This window comes from Schistocerca piceifrons, chromosome 6 (genome assembly GCF_021461385.2).
Source record: "Schistocerca piceifrons isolate TAMUIC-IGC-003096 chromosome 6, iqSchPice1.1, whole genome shotgun sequence".
Lineage (NCBI taxonomy): Eukaryota > Metazoa > Arthropoda > Insecta > Orthoptera > Acrididae > Schistocerca > Schistocerca piceifrons.
Window position 1 is genome coordinate 109398141 of NC_060143.1, and position 13247 is coordinate 109411387.

Below are 13247 nucleotides of genomic sequence, written 5' to 3' on the forward strand. Positions count from 1 at the left end.
AGTGGGCAATTAGTGTTTCAGATCCAGCACAGAGACAATCCCATTGTAGATGCCGCTTAGCAAAGTACCATCGCAAGTTAGGCCACAGTAAATGTTGAGTGTAGATTTTGCTCACTCCAACTTGCATACACTTTCACCATTGAATATCAAAAGCTAGGATACTAACCTTCCCTCACATTGAGTGTATGAGAGGTTTTCATTGGTTCAAAAAGTATATTTGTTCTCCGCCAAATTGGTGCATTGCCAAGCTAGAACAACATAGATTTAAATGAGCTGATGAGGATTTTTAATATGCATTCTTTCCTGTGATAAGAAATCTTCATTTGGAGAGATAACAATTTTGATAACTGTGACTTCAATGTGTCCAAGACTTAAATATTTTGTTATTGGGTGTCAAAAGTAATTGAACATGATTGTTGTTTGTCACTTGACCCCTGAAAGCAATAGTTGATAAATTATATGTATTTAAAAAAAAGGGAATAGCTGTGTTGTCTTTCTAGAATAGACCCCTAACTTTCACTTTTATTAATTCATGCATTCCAGATACGTCAAAACAGAATTTCTAATGATTTTTGTTATGATCAGTAGCTACCTTACACGGCCAGGGCCATATTTATTTAGACTGACTGTTCGACACGCTAACCTTGAGAACACAGTTCTGATGTTTTGTCCGTTTGCGTGCTAAGTGGTAAGCTAAGTTTGCACATATTAGTACACTCACTCTGCAGATACACAGGTTGGATGTAGGACAACAGGGCTTCATTTGTTCCCGCCATACGATATTTTGTGTCGCTTGGTAAGACAGCTTTCACCACCGGCGAAGCTATACCTCCACTTTCGTTGGGAGGCAGCAGCGATGATATCTGCCGCAAGCATTGTTAGTCTTCTGTGGCGTATAAAAACGTTCCTGTTCGTGGGATGAGTCAGTTACGCAGAGATTAGGAAACAGCGTTGTCACCTCAGGCCGGCCGGGGAGGTCGAACGGTCCTAGGCGCTACAGTCTGGAACCTGTGACCGCTACGGTCACAGGTTCGAAAAAATTGTTCAAATGGCTCTGAGCACTATGGGACTTAACCTCTGAGGTCATCAGTCCCCTAGAACTACTTAAACGTAACTAACTTAAGGACATCGCACACATCCATGCCCGAGGCAGGATTCGAACCTGCGACCGTAGCGGTCGCGCGGTTCCAGACTGTAGCGTCTAGAACCGCTCGGCCACCCCGACCGGCTCGCAGGTTCGAATGCTGCCTCGGGCATGGATGTGTGTGATGTCCTTAGGTTAGTTAGGTTTAAGTAGTTCTACGTTCTAGGGAACTGATGACCTCAGAAGTTAAGTCCCATAGTGCTCAGAGCCATTTGAGCCATTTTTCTCACCTAAGTTTGGTGGCCAGATGTACTGCGAGATTATTGTGTCTAGTTGGTTGTATGATGCGGCTGTAGGGATGACAAGAATATCGTTGGATAATATGCCAGAAAAGTCAACATTTAATCAAATATAAAATAATAAAAATTGAATACATCCTATAAAATTCATTAAAGCATTTTCAATATTTTCTATATATTGTCTCAATCGCATTTAACAAAAAAAGTTTTTCACAAAGCGATGACCAGTTTCAGCAGTTTAACTTTCATCTTCAGATCACATGTAGTATTATAATGCACCTGCAGTGTGCAACAGCGTTGCATCGTTCATAATATTATTATTTTAAATCTTGAGGTAAAAGACAATATATATCAAATTTTGAAAAAAATGTTTTAAGGAGTTTTATAGAAAATTTTTGATTTTTTTTTGTAATTTTACTTTTAATTATCTGGAAACAATCCCTTTCACGTGTGCTGATAATGTCAAATATACTCAAGTCTATGTACTACGAAATAGTTTCGCATTCTGTGACTCCGGATTGGTGGCAGCTGTTTGTGAGAGATGGAATCTTGCGCCATACCAAGCCTCGAACCTGGATTTCCCAATTATCGCAACGGATCGCCTTGACCACTTTGACTGTCCAAGAACATCTTCAGGACCGATGCATACTTCCGTATGTCGTGGAGTCCACAACCCTTCCGCTGGCTCATTTTGTGATTCCTGCACTTCCTGCACATGGAGAGACAGATATTTGATAGTCATTTTAGCCCATTGAGGCACAGATACGTCAATAATAGTTGCAACATCTGTTTTTATACAGTGTTTGTACAGTGCATGTCTGAAGGACGTTGGAATGTGAACATACAGATACTGAGCAAAAAATGTTGCGTGGGTTGCAAAAGTAAATGAAACAAGAATACAGATGCTTAGGTTAGCGATTGATGTAAAGAACCTTGCAAGGAACATAGAAGACGTGGATTCAGTTCCAAGAAGTGTGTGTGTGTATGTGTGTGTGTGTATGTGTGTGCGTGTGTGCGTGTCTGTGTGTGAATTCCTATGGGACCAAACTGCTGATGTCATCGGTTCCTAGACTTAGACACTACTTAAACTAACTTATGCTAAGAACAACACACACATCCATGCCCGCGGGAGGACTCGAACCTACGGCGGGAGAGGCCGCGCAATCCGTTACATGGCGCCCTAGTCCGCGTGGCCACAGCGCACGACTTCCAAGAAGAAAAAAGACGTGATTGAAAATCTAAGAAGTAGAGAAGGTACAAAGAAATTAGAGAATTAAAAGTAACTTATGAGAGTAAAAGAAAAATAAATTGTTCAGAAACTAGTTGATAGCTACATCTGAAGCGCAGCAGTTTAAGGCTGTGTGGTGTTGTCCTGAAGATATCTATTGAAGATAAAATGGTCGGATATTTCAAAGAAATTGTGAGGAGAGAACATTAAGAAAACAGTGGAAGGAACATGCCATACCTTGTAAAGATTGTAGAAGAGGCAATACAAGGAAAAAATAGTGAGGAAGACACAGACTGAACAGATGTAAAAAATTCAACGTTTATAACGTGTGCAAGATGCCGTGAAAATTACTGCTTCCCCTGGCTTTACGATGAATGTCGCCCCATTGGGTGTAAATAATCAACTGTAAATAAAAGTACTTAATTTTATACAAGAAATTCTCGCGTACCCATTACTACCCCTTCCTGGAAATTTATTTTCAATCCAAAATTTACTTTTTCATCATTTTTATGCAACATATTTAGCATTATTGCAGTTTATTTGCAGTGTAAGTAACGTAAAAATTCGAAATAGAAAAAGGCTTCAGCACGAGGACTCAACCACACGACCATCGCACAGTCGTTCTGCAATCTTTCGGCAACATCAGCTGCTGGCCGGAAACTACTCTCACATAAATGCCTCATGCAGACTCGCATAAAGAACGCTGATGCTTCTAAATGATGAGCCATCTGAAGCTGTCGCTTCTGTCACTTTCATTTCTGGTCCAGCCTGCATGAACTGTTAAGTACTGACGAAACCGGCTACAAGGAGTAACTCCTCAACTCAAAGTAGCACTTGCAACCTACGTCGTCAATTAACTTTTGGATGTATTCCAATCTCCGCCTTCCTCTACCGTTTTTGTCCTCTACAGCTCCCTCTCCTTGTCAGTATTTTCCTCATATTCCATTCCTCTCCGATTCTGCACAGAACCTCCTCATTCCTTAACTTATCAGTCACCGAGAGAGGTGACGCTGTTGTTGAGTATCACACTGGACTCGTATTCGGGAGGACGACGGTTTGAAACCGCGTCCGGCCATACTGATGTAGGTTTCCCGTGATTTCCCTAATCGGTTTAGGGAAATTCCGGGACGGCACCTTTGAAAGGGCAAGGCCGTCTACCTTCCCCATCCTTCCCTACCCCGATGGGACCGATAATCTCGCTGTCTGGTCCTCTCCTCAAAATCAACCAACCAGGCAAACTTATCAGGCCACCTAAGTTTCAACCCGTCGCCTGTAGCACACATCTAAAATGCTTCGATTCGCTTCTGTTCCAGTTTTCTGACCCTGTTTCACCACCATACGATGCTGTGCTCCAAATGTACATTCTCAGAAATTTCTTCCTCATATCAAGTCCTATGATTGATACCAGTAGACTTCTTTTGGCCAGGAATGCCGTTTTCGCGAGTGCTAGTCTGCTTTTGATGACCTCCTTGCTCCGTCCGTCACTGGTTATTTTTCTGCTAAGATATTAGATCCCCTTAACTTCATCTACTTCGTAACCATCAATCTTGATGTTAAGTTTCTTGCTGTTCTCATTTCTGCTACTTCTCATTACTTTCGTCTTTCTTCGATTTACTCTCAATCAATATTCTGTACTCATTAGACTGTTCATTCTATTCAGCAGATAATGTAATTCTTCTTCACTTTCGCTGATGATAGCAATGTCATCAGAGGATAGTATTAATGATATCCTATCACCTCGAATATCAATTCCACTGCGACACCTTTCTTTTATTTCACTCATTGCACCTACGATATATAGGTTGAACAGTAGGGGCGATAGACTACATCCCTGTCTAGTACCATTTTTAATCCGAGCTGGTCGCCGGCCGTGGTGGCCGAGCGGCTCTAGGCGCTTCAGTCTGGAACCGCGCTACGGTGGCAGGTTCGAATCCTGCCTCGGGCACGGCTGTGTGTGATGTCCTAAGGTTAGTTAGGTTTAAGTAGTTCTAAGTTCTAGGGGACTGATGACCTCAGATGTTAAGTCCTATAGTGCTCAGAGCCATTTGAACCATTTTGAACCGAGCTGGTCAACAAATCCAGTGAACGTGTCTTGATTTCTCTTTAGTCTTTCTTCCATTACCAACCACAACGTCAGAATTGCCTTCACCTAAAGCTAAACTGATAGGCGTCTAACACATCCTCAGAGCCAAACTGATAGTCATCTAACACATCCTCAAAGCCAAACTGATAGTCATCTAACTCATCTTCAATTTTCTTTTCCACTTTCCTTTATATTTGTCTTTTCAGCCACTGCGATGTATTAGCAGCTAACCTGATTGTGCGATAAATCTCGCACTTGGCAGCTCTTGCAGTCTTCACAGTTGTATAGATGATATTATTCCGAAAGTCAGAGGGTATTTCGCCATGCTCATAGATTTTGCTCACCAACGTAAATAGTCGTTTTGTTGCCACGTCCCATAATGATTTTAGTAATTCTGATGAAATCTTATCTATCCCTTCTACTTCATTTGATCTGAAGTCTTCTAAAGCTGTTTTAAATTCTGATTACTGGATCCTCTGTATTTCTATAAAAACTTTTGTTTCTTTTCTATCACATCAGACAAATCATCCCCCTGACACAGGCCTTTAATGTACCTATTCCGCCTATCCGCTCTCTCCTAGTGAGATGTAATCTGCAGGAATATGCTATAGTCAGAGATGCTACAACGGTACATATTGGAAGTTCTTCCTGGGATCCATTATTTATACTCTCTACTTGGTCTTGAGGTTAATGCCTAAGACATCAGTCACACGTCGCATACTGAGTGTGGCCTACATTATCTGTAACGGCCCCAAGCGGCTGTGAACCGGAGCGGGTCATGCATTGCAGCTGTCCGCAACGGCTTATAGGCGCTGTGGATCACCTAAGCCGCGATAGCTGCCGGGGCAATCAATCCGGAGACGGGGCTGGATGCAATAGTGGGCGGCGTGTTATCTGGGCTGCGCCCGAGTGTCTGGTCCCGGGGACTCGACTGCGTCCGGTAGGCGCCAGTCGGCAGTCGCCGCCACACATGCAAGCCGCCAGCTGGAGGGCGCTTAACGTCCGCCAGATTAAGGGCTACTGGGAGAGAGCGAGGCAAAAGGGAGAGGAGGAAGGGGAGCGGAAGGGTGGGAGGGAGGGAGGGAGGGAGGGAGTGGGGACTGCTAGCGCTCGATATCTGCAACTGGGTCAGACGGCCGCTGGATCCGCGCCACAAGTACCTGCTCGGCGAAATAGGCGCGCCAGCGGCGGCGCAGATCCTCGTCGGCTGCCCTAAACCAGCGCGCTAAATCACCAGAATGGCCGGCACTGAGGAAAAAAAAGAGAATTAAATAATCAGAGCTCCCTGACTTCCTAGCCTCTAACACAATCTGTAATTACAGTTTAAAACGTGGCTGTTACTCAGAAACCGTATACTAGTTTCACAATAGGATTATACAGCCAACCGGTTGGAAACTACCGTTTGGTGCATTGACCTAGCTTTCGACCCCTACTAAGGACGTCCTCGTCAAGATGAAATTTTGAAAACCGTAGAATTACATTCCGAAAAAAGTATGGTCCGATTTTATAGCAGCCATGCTAAAGACAAAAGTAAAGTAAAACGTTCCAGCCTTTGCCACGTGTTCCTAGTTAGGAAGAACATCCGACAAGGGTGTCCGCCCCCGGTAGCTGAGAGGTCAGCGCGACAGAATGTCAATCCTAAGGGCCTGGGTTCGAGTCACAGCTCGGTCGGAGATTTTGTCTGCTCAGGGGCTGGGTGTTGTGTTGTCCTAATCATCATCATTTCATCCCCATCGACGCGAAAGTCGCCGAAGTGGCATCAAATCGAAATACTTGCATCCGGCGAACGTCTACTCGGCGAGAGGCCCTTGTCAGAAGACAAAAAATGGTTCAAATGGCTCTGAGCACTATGGGACCCAACATCTCAGGTCATAAGTCCCCTAGAACTACTTAAACCTAACTAACCTAAGGACATCACACACACCCATGCCCGAGGCAGGATTCGAACCTGCGACCGTAGCAGTCCCGCGGTTCCAGACGGCAGCGTCAGAACCGCACGGCCACCGCGGCCGGCTGTCAGAAGACATTTATTTATTTATTTCTGATAGGGATAAACGACGGCTGCAATGAAAAATTCAGTGTAAAGGATGTTACTTACAGAAGAAGAAGCACTCCGTCTTCAGGCCACAAGTGGCCCATCGTGACCATCCGACCGCCGTGTCATTCTCAGATGAGGATGCGGATAGGAGGGGCGTGTGGTCAGTACACTGCTCTCCCCGTCGTTATGATGGTTTTCTTTGACCGCAGCCGCAATTATTCGGTCGAGTAGCTCCTCAGTTGGCATCACGAGGCTGAGTGCACCCCGAAAAATGGCAACAGCACATGGCGGCCCGGATGGTCACCCATCCAAGTGCCGACCACGCCCGACAGCGCCTAACTTCGATGATCTCACGGGAACCGGTGTATCCACTGCGGCAAGGCCGTTGCCAAAGGGTGTTACTTACAACACCGTTAAAAAGCCATCATACGTATCACATCAGATGTTGTTTCTAACTAGGCACTCGTGGCAGAGCCTTGCAAGTTTATAATGCTAATGGCGCGTTAAAGAACTTTCAAATTCCCTGATAACCGAACTTCTCGTCCTATCACAGGGAAGCCTAGTATAACGCAACCGCGGAATGTTAAACGCCAAAAAATGACATAAACCTTCTGTATAGCGTTACCCTTTGGGAGGAATTTTGAAGTTGTCCGTGTGTTAACCTAAGGGACAGAGGGTATCGAACCTGAATTTCGTACTATGGCAATTAGAGGAAAACAGAAAGACTTTAATTTTGAAAGAAAAGAAAGCAATAAAGTTCCCTTAAATGAAACAATAAACGGTCGCCAACCTAATTAGGCACAATACCGCGAAAACATTATTTTCAATGGATTTAAATATATCCTTGCAAAAGGGACTTTCATAGATTTCGCCTTAGTAAAGTGCCATGAACAGACACAACTACCAGGCGAAATGCACAATGGATAGCAGTAGCTATTAATAGCATAGGTTAGCAATCACAGAAATGTAAAAGAGACTTTGCTCCTGTTAATTATAATTTCTAACTCAACCGTTAATTTATTCAGCACAAAATGTTCTCAAAGGCCTCGTGAGATTAAGCGCACCTGACAAGAGTTCAAGTTTGACTAACACATACACATCCCAAATGCAATAAATTAACACTGTACTAAGACATTTTATTTTCTCTCTACAGGGGAAATGTTCCAGATTTCATTAACAAGAACCATATTCAAATTAACTTTCTCCTACTAGCAAAGGTTAAAGTGGGGGCCCCCTTAAACTGTCCGTTCCTTTATAAGCAAGTATGCACACATTTCAGAAACAATTTTCATCACATTAGTACTGACTTCCATCCCTAGTTGACATTATTTATCTTTCAATGCTTTATAGCAATATACACCTACAATACTCTTAATTTACTTCAGAAATACGTTCAAGGTAAAGTAAAGTTTCAAATAGGTTTAGCATTATGTGCCTTTTTCATTACTTGAGAAGCGAGTGATTTTAACTATGAGTATTTATACTCTTTAGTACTAAACTTTGGCTCAATCTAAACTTTGGCACAATCAGCGTAGCAGCAACTGAAAGTAAAATAACGCTTTTTAAGGAGTCGGAAATAACGTGCCTCTCTTTTTATCTGTGAAAGAAATGATTTAAGTAGGAACTTTTATGTGCTTTGAAACTGAAATTTAGGCTCATTTAAATAGAAACAAGTTAGTGTTCTTTCGTAAACAGGATACTCGTTCTTAAACACGTTTAGGAAAGGATTCTACTTGGTATCATGAAGAGGACAGTTTCAAATTTCAAACACGAGTTCTGCAACACTTGAATTTTCTTGCAAAAGCACACACAGGTTTACAGGATCACACTGATGTACATATCTGATCTCTAAAGTTGATGAAGCAGTGACGCAATAGTGGTGGCAATCACGTGGCGGCTATCTGGTCTCACTTCTAGCGGATTTATGCTCTATTTAATTCTTCTCGGCAACGTATTAGTCATTTTTAGAGCCATCCCAAATGCGAGAGCACCATTTTACAGCCGGAACCACATCCGAGGCCATTCCATCATAAATTCAGTATCTCAGTGCCTCACTTGGCATCTGCGGTGTTGACTGCAGAACTGCTGGCCACTGACTGACTGACTAACTCCCTCTCTTGCCGCCCAGATTGACCGCCCCTTCCGTAGCAGAGGGGGTTTCCTACGTCTTTTCTATTTAGCAATACAAGATCCCTAAGTATGAACCAGTTTTCTACATGCAATTTTGTTTTTACAAACAGACATATATTATAATATTACATTATTTTAACACACCGTTAAGTATTTACAAAGTATACATCACAAATTTCCATTTCCCTCCAACAATTCAAAGATCTTAGCTCATACAGAATAAAGACTTCATAATAAAATTACACTGTACTAATTGCTCACAATCGTAATTGTGTTACAAGTTTTATTTTATTTTTGACTTGAGCAAAGGTGCTCTAACCTCGGACCACTGCTTTTTCGTAATAACATTTTACGGTTTATCAAAATTTCATTCTGATGAAGACACTCTTAGTAAGTGTCGACCCTTAGGTCGTTTACCAAACAGTAATTTGTAACCGTTTAACTGCATAATCCTATGTTGAATCTGTAATTAACGAAGTTTCGTTCTGACGCCCTAATGAATACCAAATGCAAAGGGACGTACCATGTATTTCTACGTGAAAGTACGAATTCAAAAGCATTTTACAGTATATTTTCGATCAAAATGTACCCAGCAAGTTTCTGAGTGATGGGCTACCCCACCGTGGCTCAAACGTTATTTTTATTTTTGTATTTTAAAATTATTATCAATACTTAAAATAATAATTTTAAAATTATTAGAAAGGTTGGTCAGAAGCCGATCTTGAGATAGATAAGTTTGCGTTACGGAGAAATATAGGGAGCGAGGCAGTACTACTCTGATTTCCTGATAGATTAAAGAAAGGCCAATCGCCGGCAGGAGTGGCCGAGCGTTTCTAGGCGCTCCAGTCTGGAACCGCGCGACCGCTACGGTCACAGGTTCGAATCCTGCCTCAGACATGGATGTGTGTGATGTTCTTAGGTTAGTTAGGTTTAAATAGTTGTAAGTTCTAGGGGACTGATGACCTCAGAAGTTAAGTCCCATAGTGCTCAGAGCCATTTGAACCATTTGAAAGGCAAATCGTTGTTTCTAGCGTTTGTAGATTTAGAGGAAACTTCTGACAGAACTCGAGTGTACTCATTGAAATTCATAAGGTTGCAGAAAAAAAGTACAAATAGCGGAATTTGATTTGGATCTTGTACGGTACGTGAAAGGCAGTCAGTAGCCGAGAAGAGAGTGCGACAAGCTTCTACCCAATCCCAGATCTTATTCAGTCTCTAAACTGAGCAAGCAGTAAGGAAAATCAAGGAGAAATTTGGAGGGCGAACTAAGGTTCAAAGAGAAGAAATAAAAACTGTGAGGCTTGTCGACGGCATCGTAAGTGTGGCAGAAACGGCCAAGGTCTTGGAAGGCCAGTTAAACGAAGTGGGTACTTGAAATGGTACAGAGCTAGAATCTGGGACTGATAAGGGCCGGAGCATAAAGAAATATTTCTTTTAATATATTCATATACCACGGGGGGCAAATTTAACAACAAACATGAGCAATACTTATCTGCCACAAAGGCTAACTTAACTTTAACAGTTACGAACCTGCGTGATCTTGGCAAAGACGAAGAAAAGGCTTCAACTGATCCCATTGTCCCAGCCAACGAACGTAGTCGTTACTGCAGATTACGTACAACGACAATTGAAGCAGGAGTGAAACAGAAACTCATTGATTACTTCATGAGAGTAAACGATTGTAGCGATGAAAACTGCAATATAAAGGATGTTACTTGCAACACCGCCAAAAAAGCCATAATGCTTAATAGATCAAAATCTACTGCACACCATTACATCACAGTCCAAATAATGAAGCTTATTATTGGCCCACTATTGCCCACGGTAGCAGGTATCTTCAACCACCTAACCACAAGCATTTCCTATGAGGCCTGGAAACAGGGACTAATTAATGACAGTATTAACTCTGTTACTTCGTTGTGAGTGTACTTGACACACACTGTCACTTCAGACAGTTAGGTCATTTTAATACAATTTTCATATCAAAATTGTTATTTCTTAGCAACTTTGATTTAACAGATAATGTATGTGTGAAACCCTAGTCTTACGTGTGAGGGGGCCTGTTAGCCCCAATCATATCAAGTTAGGTAAATTAAAAAAATTAAAAAAGTGAAATTATTTTAACAGGAAAGCTCAAATAAACAAATTGGGATTACTGTTTCTATACTAGTACACAGAATTCCTTCTTGTGGTCAAAACAAAGCTAAATCCTTGAAACATATAAACGTTAGAGAATCATCCAGCCTAAAAACTGTTTTGGATACTTGTAAATCAATGATCAAAATGTTAACACAATTTAAACATGAGAAAAAGCTTGAAGATAGCAGAAAATGCAACTTCTGTAAGAGTTTCCCAAACATACACACATGAGTTACATTAAATTTACGTAACACATCAATAACAAATGTCACATGGTGCTTTTAATCTTAATTGAGAAAGAAAAATGTTAAAGATATCTGAATCTGGAGGGTACACGAAGCAGTAGTTACGGTGAAGACAAATCTGTCTAGATCACAGATAAATGAGGATGAACAATGTTAAAGAAATCTATAGCTAGGAAATACACACAACAGTTGTGCAGTTAAAGGTGAAGCTTTCTTAACCGAGGTTAACAGGCAGTGAAAATGTTTCAGTCACACCTAAACCTAGAAAATACACGCACCGGTAGCCCACTAGAGACAATTTTTTTAATATGAAGGTTATCAGACAATAAAAAAATTAAAGATACTTGATCCTAGAAAACACACGCACCTACAGTTTAGTGAAAACGAAAGACAAGGTAAAATGGATGCCATCTCACAATCAAATGAACGTTAAACTCGGATACGTCCTTATGACCGGGATGTTGACCCATATTAAGGGCTTAGTACAAAACAACGGCCAACGGTACAAGCCATATCAGGTAACGAAATGAATATCAAACGGAATTCAGTAACAAATAGCAAAAGCATGGGTGTTTTCACGAAGTACGGCGGCCACTAAAACTCGCAGAAAAGGTGGTGTTCTGCATTAACCCTGTGTGAGGCCCAGGAGGATTAAGGAAGTGTATATGATCACATGCACAAAGCAGCAGGAAATAGGCGTAGTCGAAGTCCAGAACACGACCCGCTACTGCAGAGGCAGTTGTAAGTGACGAATCTCCAGTAAGCGCAGGCACACTCCTCACAGTGAACATCCGCCATTCAAACACAGCAAGTACACTTCCACAGCTAGCAAATCAGGCTCTGATCCAGTGAGACTCCAATCCCAGAGAGTAAGCCCCAGCAGACAGACCTCAAGTTTGATCATTTTTTTCTTTATTTTTATTTCATCCAGTCCATGCCTCGTATGGATAGGGATAGAGCTGCCAGAAGTAGAAGCACCTCAGTCAACTGATAGTAATAAATGAAATGAGACAAGCAACAAGAAAGAAATAGTGGAGATATGTACATCGATTTAAAAACTATTTGAAGGTAAAAAATGAAATGGAATGTGAGTGATGACTTGTTGCATTGTCTAACGACAACACCACTTGAAAAGTATGTTAGAAATCAGATTAATAATGTAGCTCACGCAGCATATGTTCGCTTTATCGGGCAACAACAAAGTTATTGACTGTGGATGGTATCATCAGAATGGAAATAATGAAGTCACTGTAAAAAATTCATTAATTTTGGCACTTATCTTGAATGGATTCACACGTAGATTCCGTCGAAGTTGTTATGGCTCATCTTGTTGATTCTAGGGTGATTCCACTTTGACTGCTAGAAGGTCCAGATCTGTATTTTAGCAATATTTGAAGACCTAATAAATGAGCTTATCAGGAAATTCTTAATGATCAAACAATCCTAGATCAGAACAATGGTATGGTAGAAATAATTTTTGACTTGGTGTTCACGATCCACATTTTTATTAAACTTCTAGTAAATTCACATATACTTCTTCTTAACTGTCTCATCATAAAAAAAAGCAGTTTTGTATCACAAGACTTGACTGTTCTTTTACAAAGCGAAATCACAACTTAACTTCTGCAAAGTGAAAACAAAAACTGCTCTGTGCGCATTCGCACCAAAACGGTTACATGTAAATCAAAGATTATTAGTCTTGCGGAAAATAATACACACAAGAACCATATCACTGTTATATATCGACACTTCAGAGTACCTATACATTAATAAAACCAAATGTGAATATTGTCACAAACATATATCTGTCACTTCGCAGAAAAGTAGTACGATATTACTAGTATCGAGAACTGGGGTTGGAGTGCCGTAATGGTCACGTAAATAAAGAACCATTACAACTGGCAGTTAACTCATTGGTTTACTAATATTTTTCCCCATAGTTGATCCTATATGTATTAACTACACTACAAAATTCAGCATATTTTGTCTTAAACAATTTTC

General features: G+C 41.3%; 1 pseudogene; it reads right to left on the reverse strand.

Moving 5' to 3' along the window:
- Window positions 1-7004: 7004 nt before the first annotated feature.
- Window positions 7005-7122, reverse strand: LOC124803657 (annotated as a pseudogene).
- Between the last annotated feature and the right edge of the window lie 6125 nt (window positions 7123-13247).